Source organism: Lissotriton helveticus, chromosome 2_1, assembly GCF_964261635.1.
Source record: "Lissotriton helveticus chromosome 2_1, aLisHel1.1, whole genome shotgun sequence".
NCBI classification, from domain to species: Eukaryota; Metazoa; Chordata; class Amphibia; order Caudata; family Salamandridae; genus Lissotriton; species Lissotriton helveticus.
In genome coordinates, this window is record NC_136059.1 from 825,655,454 (window position 1) to 825,670,317 (window position 14,864).

At 47.3% G+C, this 14,864-nt stretch overlaps 1 protein-coding gene across 4 annotated transcripts in view; it reads left to right on the forward strand.

Annotated features, from left to right (window-relative positions):
• Positions 1–14,864, forward strand: part of DMXL1 (Dmx like 1) — a 2,287,446-nt gene that overhangs the window by 1,709,274 nt on the left and 563,308 nt on the right. The window lies entirely within an intron of this gene.

Genomic DNA, 14,864 nt, shown 5'->3' on the forward strand with positions numbered 1-14,864 from the left:
TGAGGCCTGCTGGCACGCCTTCGGGCTCTGAAGACCCGACATGGGGCCTTGGCGAGCCGGTGGCTCCGGCCCGGGCGCCGTCGGGTGCTTTGGCCCCGTCATCGATTTTGGTCCCGATGCCGCCGGCCCCCGTGGGACCCGTGCCTGGATCCCGGTTGACGCCAGTTGACCATACGACTCCTCCGCTGGCGCTGATCCCAATGGTGTTGCTCCCAGTGCCGACCTCGGACAACGTCGGCCCCAGTTTTAGCCACGGTCCGTGTCTGGCATCGGAACGGCGCCGCTCGGCGTCGTCTCCGACGTCGATGAGTGAGGCTTTCATCTACGACCCGGCTCCGTCATTCCAGCCTGTTTACCAGGACACGGATGAAGGGGAGGAATGGGAGGGGTCCGAGGACCCTCTGGCACAGCAGTGCCACTTGAGCCAGGACTGGGCAGATGAGCTAGGGGAGGCCAGTGATTTGAACACTTTGCCCGACAATGGATTCATCTCTCCTCCCTCTGTGGCTACGGAGGAGGGCGCTTCATATGGTGTGGTGTTGCGCAGGGCAGCCAAGGTCTTGGCTCTTGAACTCCCTGCTGCGGCCGTGAGGACTAACCTCCTCACTGAGGTGCTTCAGCCGCCAGTAAGCGCCTCGGAGCCTCTGCTGCCGTTCAATGAGGCCCTCGCGGACGTTCTGATGGGCACCTAGTCCAAGCCCTCCACAGTCCCCGACGTGGATCGGACGGTGGCTGGACACCACCGCCCAGCTCCGGGCGACCCTAGCTTTCTGTCTGTGCACCCCACCCCCGAGAGCCTGGTGATCCAGGCTTCTACGTCCCAGACCACATTCCTGACCGCTCCTCTGGATCGGGAATCCTTAAGGTTTGATCAGTTTGGGAAGAAACTGTTCTCCTCATTGAGTTTGGGTTGTGGTCTATCAACACCACTTGCCTTTTGGGCCGTTATACCCACTCTTTGTCGGACACGGTTACGGACATGCTGCTCCAGTGCCCGGAGGAGGCTTGGGCCCGGCTCGCCCAAGCCCTTGCGGAGGGGCGGGATGCGGCGCGTTATTCCATCAGGTGTGGACTGGATACCACGGACTCGCTGGGAAGGGCAATTTCCACGACGGTGGCGGTTCGCCGCCACACCTGGCTGAGGTCCGCCAATTTCTCGGTCGATGTCCAGGCCACGCTCATGGACATGCCCTTCAATGGCCGTCGCCTCTTTGGTGACAAAGCAGACAGTGTGCTTGAGCGTTTCAAGGACTCCAGGGCTACGGCCAAGTCCTTGGGCCTGTCTGGCCAGCGCCAGCAAACTTCTGCTTTTCGCCCCTTTTGTTGCCAAGGAAGGGGGACCCCCACACGTCCTGCCAGCCACAGGCCGCAGAACCAGCCTCAACGCGGCCGTGGATGTGGTAACCACCATGGAGGTGCCGGGTGACAATGGCAAGGTCAGTCCACATCCGCTCCCGCAGCATCTGCCTCAAAGCCTTCCTAGTCCGAGCTTTCAGGCCCATTCGACACCAGTGGGGAGCAGGGTCCCCCATCACCTCCTCCACTGGCGCTCCATCACGTCGGAGAGGTGGGTGCTGCAAATCGTCCGAAGGGGCTATTCCCTCCCCTTCGAGGCGACCCCTCCAGCCATGCCACTGCAGTACCACCGCATGTTGTGGGACCACTTGCAACTTCTGCAGGAGGAAGTTATGGCCCTCTTGGCCAAGGGGGCTATCGAGCGCGTTCCTGGGCCAGAAGTAGGACGTGGTTGCTACTCCCACTACTTTCTGGTACCCAAGAAGGGCAAAGGGGGCCTACGCCTTATCTTGGACCTCTGGAGCGTCAACGGCTTCCTCCAGAAGGAGAAGTTCAAGATGCTGACTTTAGCTCAGGTCCTAGCTGTCCTAGACCCTGGAGGCTGGATGGTAGCGTTGGACTTGCAGTACGCATATTTCCACATCCCCGTCCTGCCGGCTCACCGGCGCTACCTGCAGTTCACGGTAGGACACGAGCACCGTGCTCCCCTTTGGCCTTACCAGCGCCCCACGGGTGTTCACGAAAGTGATGACGGTGGTCGCAGGTCATCTGCACAGATATGGGGTTTCAGTCTTCCCCTATCTTGACGACTGGTTGTTGAAGGCGGGCTCGCCCCAAACGGTCGTCTCCCACCTCCAGATTATGGCCGACCTCCTGCACTCGCTGGGGTTCTCCATCATTGTGCCGAAGCCGCACCTGTGCCCCTCTCAGAAGCTCCTTTTCATCGGAGCGGTTCTGGACTCGGCGCAGTTTCGGGTTTATCCCCCCGAACAACACATTTGGGATATTCAGGCTCTGGTTCCGATCTTTCAGCCTTTATCCCGAGTTTCGGTCAGGTTGACGCTGCAGCTCCTGGGGCTAATGGCCTCCTGCATCCTTCTGGTGCATCACGCCAGGTGGCGGATGCGGGCTCGGCAATGGGACCTGAAGTTTCACTGGGCACAGCATCAGGGCAACCTGTCCGACCATGTCCTGATCTCGGAGGATATCTCACGAACCGCGATTGGGTCAGTTGCAGATCCCTCTCCCTACCCCAACCGGAGCACGTAGTAGTGACGGATGCATCCCTCCTGGGATGGGGGCCACATGGCAGAGGCGGAGATCAGAGGCCTCTGGTCTCCGGCGGAGTCCCGGCTCCATATCAACCTTCTGGAGCTGCGGGTGATCCGTCATGCACGGAAGGCATTCCTTCCCTCTGTCTGGGGAAGTGTAGTGCAGGTGTTCATGGACAACACCACCACCATGCAGTACTGCAACAAACAAGGCGGAGTGAGGTCGTGCACCCTTTGTCAGGAGACTCTGCACCTCTGGACATGGCTGGAACACCAGGGCATCACCCTGGTGATTCAACACCTGGCAGGTTCCCTGAACGCCAGGGTGGACGAACTCAGCCGCCGGTGCATTATGGATCACAAATGGCGTCTGAACTAGGATGTGGCGCAAGGTCTCTTTCAGCAGTGGGGAGAGCCTTGGTTAGATCTATTCGCCACTGAAGAGAACACGCAATGTCATCAGTTCTGCGTGTTGGAATTTCCAAGGCGGCACTCGCTCAGAGATGCTTTTCGTCACGAGTGGAGCTGCGGTCTGTTGTACGCCTTTCCGCCTATACCACTTCTGCCCAAAGTGTTGAAGAAGATCAGTACAGAACGGGCCCAAGTCATCCTTGTGGCTCCGGACTGGGCACGAAGATACTGGTATCCCGAGCTACTCAGCATGTCAGTCGATCCCCTGATTCGTCTGCCTCTTCAGGAGGACCTGCTGTCTCTGCAGCAGGGGACGGTCCTCCGCCCGAACCTGTCCAGTCTCCACCTAATGCGTGGAGATTGAGAGGCCACAGTTGAGGCCATTTGACTTGCCTCCTGAAGTCTGTGATGTGATTCTGGCAGCCAGGCGTCCCTCTACAAAATCGGTATACACCTACAAGTGGAACAAATTTGTGGCATGGTACACAGCAAAGGCGGTGGATCCACTCTCTGCCCCCCTTTCAGAGGTTCTCCTCTTCCTTCTTTCTCTTGCCCAACAGGGCTCTGCTCTGGGCACTATCAAAGGCTACCTCTTGGCCATTTCAGCCTTCTTAAGGCTTCCTGAGCAGCCTTCTCTTTTCAAGTCCCCTGTTGTAAATACATTCTTGAAAGGCATCACACACATGTTTCCTCCTATTCCCTTCGTGATGCCTCAGTGGGACTTGAAACTTGTACTGACTTATCTGATGGGCGCTCCCTTTGAGCCACTTCATAACTGTCCTCTTCGTCTTCTGACTCTTAAGACTGCATTCCTAGTTGCCATCACCTCTGACAGGAGAGTGAGTGAGCTCCAAGGCTCTATCTTCTAAACCACCTTTCCTCTATGTCCATCCGGACTAAGTTGTTCTGAGGACTCGTCCTTCTTTCCTGCCCAAGGTGGTCACAGCCTTTCATATCGGGCAATCCATCACCTTGCCCACCTTCTTTCCGCCTCCACATCCCTCGAAAGAGGAAGAGAGGCTCCTACATCTGGACCCAAAACGTGCACTCTCCTTCTATCCAGACTGCACTCGCCAGTTCCGGGTGGACGACCAGCTCATTGCTGGTTACAGGGCGCTAAGAAGGGACGGGCGGTGCACAAGCGGACCATCTCTCGGTGGGTCGTGTTGTGCATCAAGGTCTGTTATTCCTTGGCGAAAAAGGAGCCTCCAATGGGGCTGCGCACCCATTCCACTCGGGCCACGGCGGCTACTACTGCCCTGGGTCGGGGAGTCCCCTTGCAGGACATCTGTCAGGCAGCTATGTGGGCCTCGCTGCACATGTTTGCTAGGCACTACTGCCTGGACAGCCAAGTCTGGAGAGATGGCTTTTTTGGCCGTTCCGTTCTGCAGGACTTTCTGGTGTGATCTTGGTTCGCAGACCCACCGCCGGGGTTGGTATTGCTGGGGTATCTATTCTAAGGTTGGGAATCTAACACTAACCTGTTTCTTTTAGATGCACAAGTTACTTACCTTCGGTAATGATATATCTGTAAGAAACAGTAGTTAGTGTTAGATTCCTTACTGCCCCACCCATCCGCCCCGTTCTGCGAACCGATATCTAGGGCTAAGGTATCAACCTTTGAGGGCCCTAGTTTCATGGCACCAGTGTCGGTTTTTATCATGGCTCTCCGTTCCTGGTGTGGAAAGCTATGTACAGAACTGACGTCAGCGCACGAGGGCGGCGTCTAAGTACTCCAACGTCATCACGGCAATCACGGCGCCTACGACGGACGCGGAGCCACAGACGACGCCTACGGACACGCAAGGGTGCTGCTGACGAAAACGTTCCGGATCCAGCCTGACGCCTGGGGATATTCTAAGGTACGGAATCTAACACTAACTACTGTTTCTTACAGATATATCGTTATGTGTGTGTGTGTGTGTGTGTGTGTGTGTGTGTGTGTGTGTGTGTGTGTGTGTGTGTGTGTGTGTGTGTGTGTGTGTGTGTGTGTGTGTGTGTGTGTGTGTGTGTGTGTGTGTGTGTGTGTGTGTGTGTGTGTGTGTGTGTGTGTGTGTGTGTGTGTGTGTGTGTGTGTGTGTGTGTGTGTGTGTGTGTGTGTGTGTGTGTGTATATATTTTTTTATTTTTTATTTTTTTTTACTCCCTTTGACGCTATCGACGTGTTCAACGAAGCAGTCATTGATGATCTCAAGAGTTTGGCCGAAAAAAACCAGAAAAAGATTGATCATTTCAACATTCCTAGAAAATATTGGGAAGCTTTACAAACCTTGAAAAATGACAAAACCATAGAAATAAAACCTTCGGACAAAGGTGGTAACATGGTGATTTTTAGCAAAGAACAGTATCAAAAAGAAGCAATAAGACAACTAGAAGACATGGAATGTTACATCAAAATCCAACGTGGTGCATATGTGGAAAGTATTACACAATACCATCAATTACTAGGCCAATGGAAAGAAGAAGGCATGCTGAATCAGGATGAATACCTCTTCCTACTTTGTGAAGAACCTACGCTACCTACTTTTTACCATTTACCTAAAGTTCATAAGCACTACAGTAACCCTCCTGGAAGACCAATAGTTGCTTCTAACAACAGTCTATTGGAGAACACTGCAATTTATGTAGACTCTTTCTTATCTCCCTTTGTGAAGAACTTATCATCCTATATACAGGATACCCAGGATTTCCTGAAACATATAGAGGGAATTTGTTGGGAAGATGATCTGTTGTTGATTACACTAGATATCACTAGTTTATACACCTGCATCTGTCATACGGATGGTCTGAAGGCAATCATATGGTTTCTGGGTCAGAAGCATCCCAAATTTGCACAACACAATAACATGCTTGTACAGATGGTTACCTATTGTCTAAATAATAACATCTTTATCTTTGATGGGCAACTGTACCTACAAAAATGTGGTACAGCGATGGGAACGTGCTTCGCCCCCAGCTACGCGAATCTTTTCGTGGGCTGGTGGGAGAAGCACGTGGCCTGGGGAGATCATAATGACCATTGGCTAGACAACATAGTACTTTGGACAAGGTACATTGATGATCTTTTTATTATTTGGAGGGGCGACCGCTCCTCGGCTGAGGAGTATGTTGCCACTCTGAATAGTAATGACCTCAATCTAAGGTTCACAGGTAACATCAGTGATACCACAGTCAATTATTTAGATCTCCAGGTATACATTGAAGATAATGTCCTAGCTACTCGCCTCTTTAGGAAACCAACGGCGGGAAATGCAGTTCTACACGCCGATAGCCACCATCCAAGTAGCCTCATTAAGAGCATACCGTATGGTGAACTGCTGCGTCTTAAGCGCAATTGTTCTACCAAGGAAAGTTATGATACGGCAAAAAATCAGGCTATACAACGTTTCAGAAATAGGGGTTATAAGAGAGGACATTTACAAAGTGCAGAAATCAAAGTACAAAAAATTGAAAGAAGAACTTTATTGTCCTCAACTAGTAAAAATAAGAACAAACAAGAGGACAACATTGTACGTATGATCACCACATACAATGAGAAATCTGCACAGATTGTCCAAATCTTCAGAAAGAACTGGCATATTCTTCAGACCGATTCCGTCTTGAAGAAGCATATACCAGATCGCCCACCCATCACCTATAAAAGATGTCCATCTATTGGCGACCATCTGATACACAGTCATTTCACCAAACCCACAGCCACCAAAAACAAACTGGGAATCAATGGCTTTTTTCCTTGCAAGAAATGCAAGGCTTGCAAATTTAGTAAGAAAGTGACTCAGTTTGAAGGTGCTCCTGGGACCAACAGGCCCATGAAAGTAATCAATAAGTTTTACAATTGTAATTCCGAATATACGGTGTATTGTCTTGTCTGTCCCTGTAAAAAGAGATATATTGGTAGCACCAAAAATGCTACCAAGAAACGCATATTAGAACATATGCGGGCTATCTCCAATAAAGACCCCACCTACCCCGTTGCAAGACATTTTGAATTATATCATCAGAGCAATAGGGATCTATTGCAGTTCTATTGCATAGGCGGGGTGGAAAAACATGAGAGAGGGGGAGACAGACTGAAAAAACTTAGAGCAAAAGAGTCCCGCTACATAATAGAACTCCAAAGCATGAGCCCGGCTGGACTCAATAATGATGAAGAGCTTTGGGTACACCTAGACTAGCGGTCTTTCTTAAAAAGTAATTTGTTGATCTGACTAGTACTGATATCAATTTAGCATGAAATTGTGGTTTTTTGAAATGTTGGTTTATATTATCAGTATGCAATACATAGGAATTTGGTCCAGTATGAACTGATACACATTTCTAACACTTCTATTGTTCAAATCTTTTTAAATTAAATTTTCTAATTACTCTGGGATATAAGGGCTATCCCGGAACAACAGAACAAACATTTGGACATAGCTATGAGTATTTTATGTGGGGAGCCTCATGCCCATACAGGGCTCAATTGTGTTGTCAAAGTGGATAGTTACACGTGACTGTGGGAGGGTTATTTATGTTCCCATGAATTTAGGAACTTTTCTTCCCCCTTCCACTTAGTGACGGTATCTACTAAGATTTTGTAAAAAACACAGATCATGTTATGAAGTGAAATACATATATTGTATAATGTTCATTAACTGACCTGTTTATCTTGAATCAATGGAGGAGTGGATCTTGACTCCTTTTTAACTTAATATTGTATTTTCATGATTTCTGCACTTGCACGTTTACATATATTTTTTGTGTAATTTCATCACAAAAATAACAGTATTGTTTCACCCACTGTAAAATGGCCGCCGCTTTGAGAATGTAAAGTTGGTAAAATGGTTGGACGTCATCTGTTTTCATGACCATGAAACGGAAGGGTGGGTTTATAAACCTTGACATACTGTGGGGAAATTGACATTGAAAAAGCCGCGAAGGCGAAACGCGTCTGTCGATATGGAGGGGAGAGGGCACCTAAGCACCGAATAAAGCATTTTCGCTTTGGAAAACCATACTCCGTGTGTGCCTCTTACATCTTTCTAGCAAACCGTGATCTGCTTGCTAAGTATCGCAATATATATATATATATATATATATATGCTGCAAGGCTTGTCTTCAGGGAGACGAAAAGAAGAGGAAGACCCAAGTATTGTGCAAGTTTTTAAATATTTATTATTGTGCTTGCCATATCGTCACAATGTATATATCTTCTCTCACAGCGTCCTATACAGTGGGAGCACTTTCACAGTTGGTGCCCATGTCGAGACCAGGACAAGGTCTCGCAATTTATTTCCCACGAAAATAAGATCACGGCACTCCTCTCGGTGATTTAGATTAATTTATTCCAAAAACGTGTCTTTATCTTGCGCGTTTCGAACCGTAGTTCCTGATCACGGCAGTATGTTACATTGATCCTTCTTCTCTTTCACCTTATATACATGTCCATTGATACTTCTCAAGGTGCATTATGGGAGTGGTAGTATTTTCACCACTTTTCAACACACTTTATCAAGATGAAACGTTTTTTCATTGTCATATCTGGATGTTGGGATGTCGTTCAACAAAGAATGTATAATACATTAAAGTACAAACCCTTATGTACCTACTGTTTAAACGTGTGTATAGTAGGAACTTGTTTTTTATGGCTATGCCATAGAAATAACAACCGGTCAAATTATATTTGAACACACGGTTGTGTGGGGTGTAATATTTAAACTAAGTGTCTTGGGTATCGGGCTAAGTGCCCTCATTCTTTGGTACGGCATCCTTTGATCCGACATGCCCATACGTTTTTCAATTTAAAAGAAAATGAGTTCAAAAGTAAAATTATGACATTTTAGGTACATGTTATCTACTTCATTCTACAAATCATGTTTTATTTATTTATTTATTTATTTACTTATATAGCGCAGGAATTCGACCCCCGAAGGGGTATCTCCGCGCTTGCGTTCTTAGCAAAACTATATCCAGAAAGAGAAACCATCAGGCAGTGAAAGGTGTCTACATGGTCAGGAACAGGTGAGTTTTTAAGCATTTCCTAAAGGTGGCCAAATTAGGATTTTGCCTAAGGGTAAGAGGCAGGGAGTTCCAGAGGGTAGGGCCTCGGTAGGAGAGGACTCGGCCTCCCTGTCTTTCCTTTTTAATCCGTGGTACTTGGAGAAGAGATTGGGTCTGAGAACGCAGAGAGCGACCAGGCTCATAGGGTCTGAAAATTTTTGATAGGTACTTAGGACCTGCGCCAGACAGGCATTTATGAATTGTGCAACATATCTTGAACTTCACCCTCTGGCGAATAGGCAGCCAGTGTAATTTGTTCAATAAAGGGCGTGAGGGGGATCTGGATGGAACATTCAGGATCAGTCTGGCCGCTGTATTTTGGGCTACCTGTAGTCTACCAAGTTGTTCCTCATTGGCAGAGATGAGCAGCCCATTACAGTAGTCCAGTCTACTGATTACCAATGTCTGGACTAAAGTTTTCCTATGGCAGTCCGCTAGATAAGGGAAAACCCTTCTCAGAAGTCCAATGACTCTAAAACAGGATCCAGTCACCTGATTGACATGATCTTTAAGTGTAAAGGATTGATCAAGTCGAACCCCCAAGTTTTTTACTACCTCTTTGGGAGTAGGGACAGAGCCTAGTTCGGGAGGCCACCACTCAGGTGACCAAAGGAGCGGGGCCTCTCCAAAGAGCATGACCTCCGTCTTGCCTACGTTGCATTGCAGGCAATTAGAGGTCATCCAGCGGGATACAGCTCTCATCCCATCAGCAAAGGAGTTTTTGACTGCTGGCGTCATTGTCTTTTAGGGAAACAGCAGCTGAGTATCCTCTGCATATGATATGGGTGTGAACCCATATTCTCTCACAATTTCCGCCAAGGGGGCCACATACACATTAAACAATGAGGGGCTTAGGCATGAGCCCTGTGAAACCCCCTTGGTGAGCTCCCTAGAGATGGAAAAATGGGAGCCCAAACGAACACTTTGCGAGCGGCCAGTGATGAAACTTTCTAGCCATGCTAGCGCAGTTCCACCTATCCCTACCCTCTTCAGACGACTGATAAGAATAGCATGAGACACCGTGTCGAAGGCAGCAGACAAATCCAACAGCACCAGAATCAAAGATCCTCCTCTATCCTGTGTCATCCGGATGGTATCGGTCATGGAGAGGAGAGCTGATTCGGTGCTGTGATTTGGTCTGAACCCAGATTGAGAAGGGTCCAGACCGTCTGCTGCCTCGATGTATTTAGACAGGTGTGTATTGACATGTTTCTCAGTCATCTTACTCAGATGGGGTAAGAGGGAGATCGGGCGGAGGTTGTTCAGGTCTGACCATGGCAGCGCAGCATTTTTACGAATAGGGTTCACAATCACTGGGCACTTGTCCTTCCTTAAGAGAAAGATTAATTAATGTACAGAAGCTTTGGGTAAGCAGGCTCCCTAGAGAGACTATCATCTTCGCGGGCAGAAGATCGTTAGGGGATCCTGATTTGATATTACTATACAAAGCAGTGATCTCAGGCAAGCTGACCTCCGGAATAGTGGTAAATCCACTGCTTTCACGCTCTGGGTTCCTGGGAGAAGAGGGGTCAACATTGTCTATACAATTTGAGGATTGTATTATTTTCTGGTAGATAGATTCAATTTTGTTTTCAAAGAATGCGGAGATATCATCGCATAAAGTTTGCGTAAACTCATCAGGGCTTTTGCAGGCCACAGGTTTTACAAATGATTGGAGAATTTTGTGGAGTTCTCTGGATGAGTTCCCTGCTTCTGTTAGTTGTAAGGCAAGACTATTTTTCCTAGCCAATTTTATATTTTTATGGTATTTAGCTAGGGCCTCGACATACAACTTCTTACTACTGGGTGCATGCGTCTTCCTCCAAACTTTCTCTAACTTTCTACATCTCGGTTTCTCTACCCTCAATTCTTCTGAATACCATGTCTCCTGCTTGTCTTTGGGATACTGTTTATACAGTTTCAGAGGAGCAAGCGAATCTACTGCTTCTAAAAGAGCTTTATTAAACTTTGTAAGGCCTATTTCGACATTGTCGTTCTCAGAGATAGATGGTTCTTTCCAGGCCTTCTGAAGCCCTTCAAAGGTTATATTACGCCATTTCCTGCGCCATATTGCAGGGAGTGGCTTTTGATGTGGTAAATGAAGACCTAGTAAAGTGAATCCTACCATATAGTGGTCGGACCAGGTGACAGGGGTTGGCATGTAGCATTTTATTTTAGGACAGTTTGTAAGAATGAGGTCCAGAGTATCTCCACCCAAATGCGTTGGGCCACTGTTCTGGATTTTCAGTCCCAGTAATGAGAGATCGGAGAACAGAGAGATTGTATCAGGGTGATTAGGTAGGTCGGTGTGGATGTTAAAATCTTCATAGAGTGACAGTGATGATGTATTCACATTTTGATGGTCAGTGTGTATTCATTATAGTTCTTGTTTTTCAACAATGGCAGATTGTTCATGTTTGTCAGGTTCAGTCAATCTTCAGAATTTCTTAGGTTGGTTACTCATCATCAGAGGGATGTTGATAGTATAATGACAATTGTAGTTCTCACTTTTGCTGTGAGGAGATCAAAGATGGACATACATCTCCTCATCCCCGTTCAATCCCATTGGCTGTTATGTTTTAAATCTCTAAGTGATCATTGATTCCAGTCTCCGTAGTTTTTGTATTCGGTTCCCCCCTCGTTCGAGCGGTGGGACTGTTCCCAATCCAGAGTACTTGATATCAAGCCATGTTTTTCCTTTGTGAGTATTCATGTGTTTAGCAATAGCATAGGTGCTGTCTGAGCTTTATCTTGGAGGTTTCTTAGACCCAAATCCATAAAGAGTGGAACCAAGGGCATACTGGGAGAGTGGGGGACCAATTTACAAAGAAATCTATTTTCAGTGACTGTAAGTGTATCGACGTTTATGTGTCCCCATAGCTTAACCCTGTAAAGCGCTGACCCTAATGCCCTGGCCTTATATAAATAACAGACAGGCTGCATTGGTGTAGGAAGCTTTGTACTCTTTATGAATTGCTCCCTTTATTTGCTTAAGTTTAAAGTGTCAGGTGTATATTCCAAGACATATTGCCACTGAATTTAATGCTCAGGTAGGTGAAACTGTAAACGCTTTCGAGTGCCCCCCAAGTGATAACCCTTTTAAAAACCTTTCTGGGGATTAATTACCTTTGTTTTATCCATGTTGATTTCCAGACCCCTTGTGGCGCAGAACTTTTCGACGCGTACTAGGAGCTTCTGGAGGCCGCTTTATGTCTTAGAGACCAACAGGGTGTCATCTGCAAATAAAAGTATTGGTGTTTTAACATGAGTCAGAGAGGGGGAGTCTGCATCGATTTGAGTCAAAACAGGTGCAATGTTATTTATATATAGCAAAAATAGGGTAGGGGCCAGCACACATACCTGGCTTACCCTTCTGATGACCAAGATATTGTCTGTCACCTCATCCTGACTCCCCCATCTTATTAAGGGCAACTAGTGACAATAAATGGGGTGGCATTTTCATGTTGCTAAGTGTTTGCCAGAGATTGGGGCATGGAACTAAGTCAAACACCAACCGAAAGTCACATAGAGGTTACCCTTAACTATAAGCAGTGTGTGCCAGTAAATCATCAAAAAAGAAAGGCTTGGTCTATTGTAGACAATTTAGATCAAAATCCTGCCTGAAAAGAACTATGTGATGTTTTAAGGATTTCAATGCAAGCTATCAGGTATAAACAAAAGGTCTTTATTGTTCCACAAAGTATAAAGGCACTCTTGTTTCCTACGTCTCCGGTCCAGAGGTAGAGGAATCTTTAACTCTTCTTGTCCTCCACAAAAGGAAAGGGCATTCCTTAAAAAAAGCAAAGCATAAAAAATGCTATTTAGGACAACCAGCCTGAGAAGATCCTAACAAGGGAATTGGGAGTGAAGGGCGAGCTAAACACCCGGTTTCTCCACCACCAGTGTCGCGGTTTTCCTTTAATGCTGCCAGCTTTAGGTGCTTCCAGGCCCTCAGGTATTTTTCCGCCAAGCACGCTCAACCCCCTCCCTTCTCCTCTACCTACGTCTCAATATCTGAGGTGCCCTTAACAAACCACCCCCTGAGGCAGCCACGCTACTCCAAGGAACGTGGCTGGCAGTCTTGTGTGGCTGGATAGGGTCCGGCTCCCTCCTTGAACTTCTCTCCTGGCTCTTCGGTTTCAGGTCCAGTACGGGAATCTTCCTTGCACAGCCGTCGATAGTTCTGTCCATTTCATCCTGGGGTTTGGGGTCCCTTGTACGTTGGGTCTCCGTGCTGCCATCCTACCTCCTTGACTCCTCCTGCTCACTCGGGATGATGCTCTTTTTCCTCGGTACACCGGATATGTAGTCGTTGTTCCAGACTTCAAGGGTTCTGATTGGCTCATGTGACGAAGTCACGTGGGTCAGCTCGGCTTCTAGGAAATTGAGCATGTTAAAGGCATCGCCGATTTCACCCTCAGCCAGATCTATGGGAGACTGCAAATAGAGTAGAGGAGAGACGTAAGGGTGGAATTCATCCTCACTCTCTTCCTCGCCCCGACCAGGCAAGTCGTGACAGACTAAGTATGAGCATATATGACATCCAGTCTTGGATTTTGGCATGAGCACATCAACAGAAGACTTAATGAATGCAGTTGTTGCGATATATTGGCCTTTAGTTGGTTCGTCAGACCCCATCTTGTGCACAAAAATCATAGTGGCACCTTTCCAAGACTCTGGGATAAGATCCCCCGCAGCAATAGCATTAGCAATAGACAGAATGTATTCTGCCCATGCTTCCTTCATTGATCAGAAAACATCAGCTGGAATGCTGTTCAGCCCACCAGCTCTGTCCCTAGCAGTTGCCCTTAAAGATTGTGCAACTTCAGCGAGGTCGAATAAAGCTTCAGAGGGAAATTAACAAGGCAGGGGGAAATTAGATTGAGAGCACTTATTTGGGAGAATGTTTAAACTGGTAACAGCATATAGGTTCCCAAAGTGCTCAACCCACATTGAGGGAGCTACATTGTTTACCGGGTCAGGTGCAGCTAGAGCGGCCCTGTGAGCAACTAACTCCCAGATTAGGGTAACATCTCATACTGCGCAAGCTACTTTGAGGGTGGTCCATCTCTGGTCATCCCAGTTCTTTTTAGAATTTACACTAGCTAGTTTTTAAGCTTTACGGGCCAGAGATATACTAGGCAAGTCTCTGTTTTTGATAGCTCTGGCTAAGAATATCTAACACATAGGACATTCAGCACCAAACCAAGGGTTCAACTTAATTGTAGTTGTTTTGAGCTTATCAGGACTGTGAATTATCTTGATATGTGGTCAAACAGGGCCGCATGGTTTGTAATCAACTGATTGTGTGACTCCAGTTGCCCACCCTCCATCTTTGACATGGTATCATTAAAATCAGCAGTGACAGCAAGAATGATCTCAGGGCTATTAACCGCTTGGTTCCAATTAAATGCCGTTTGTCAGAGGGAAATCTAACATCCCTGGAGAGAAGAGTAGGGACAGAAGAAGAAGGGGTAGTAAAGTAAAGTCCCTTTAAAGAAAAAGAAAGAGGATTGTGGTCACTTGCACTCCTTTCAAGGATGCGCATGTCATTAACAAAATACCACAGCCTGAGATCAATCAGGATATAGTCAATCCTGCTACTGTGGAATAGTTTGTTAAAAGTGTGAGCACCCACCTGATCTCATTTTGTACTCTTGTTCGCAGCCCTGAAACCATATTATACAAGTAAAGCCTGAAGATGTAGTGTAGTTTGTGTCCACCTAGGATGAGTGGCCAATTGAGGGATTGACCAGACTTTGTCTTTGTTACAAGGCAAGCAGATCCCATCGATGTCTAGCAGTTCAAAGGTGGAATTGGAGTAGCCCACTATTATGGAGTTAACATT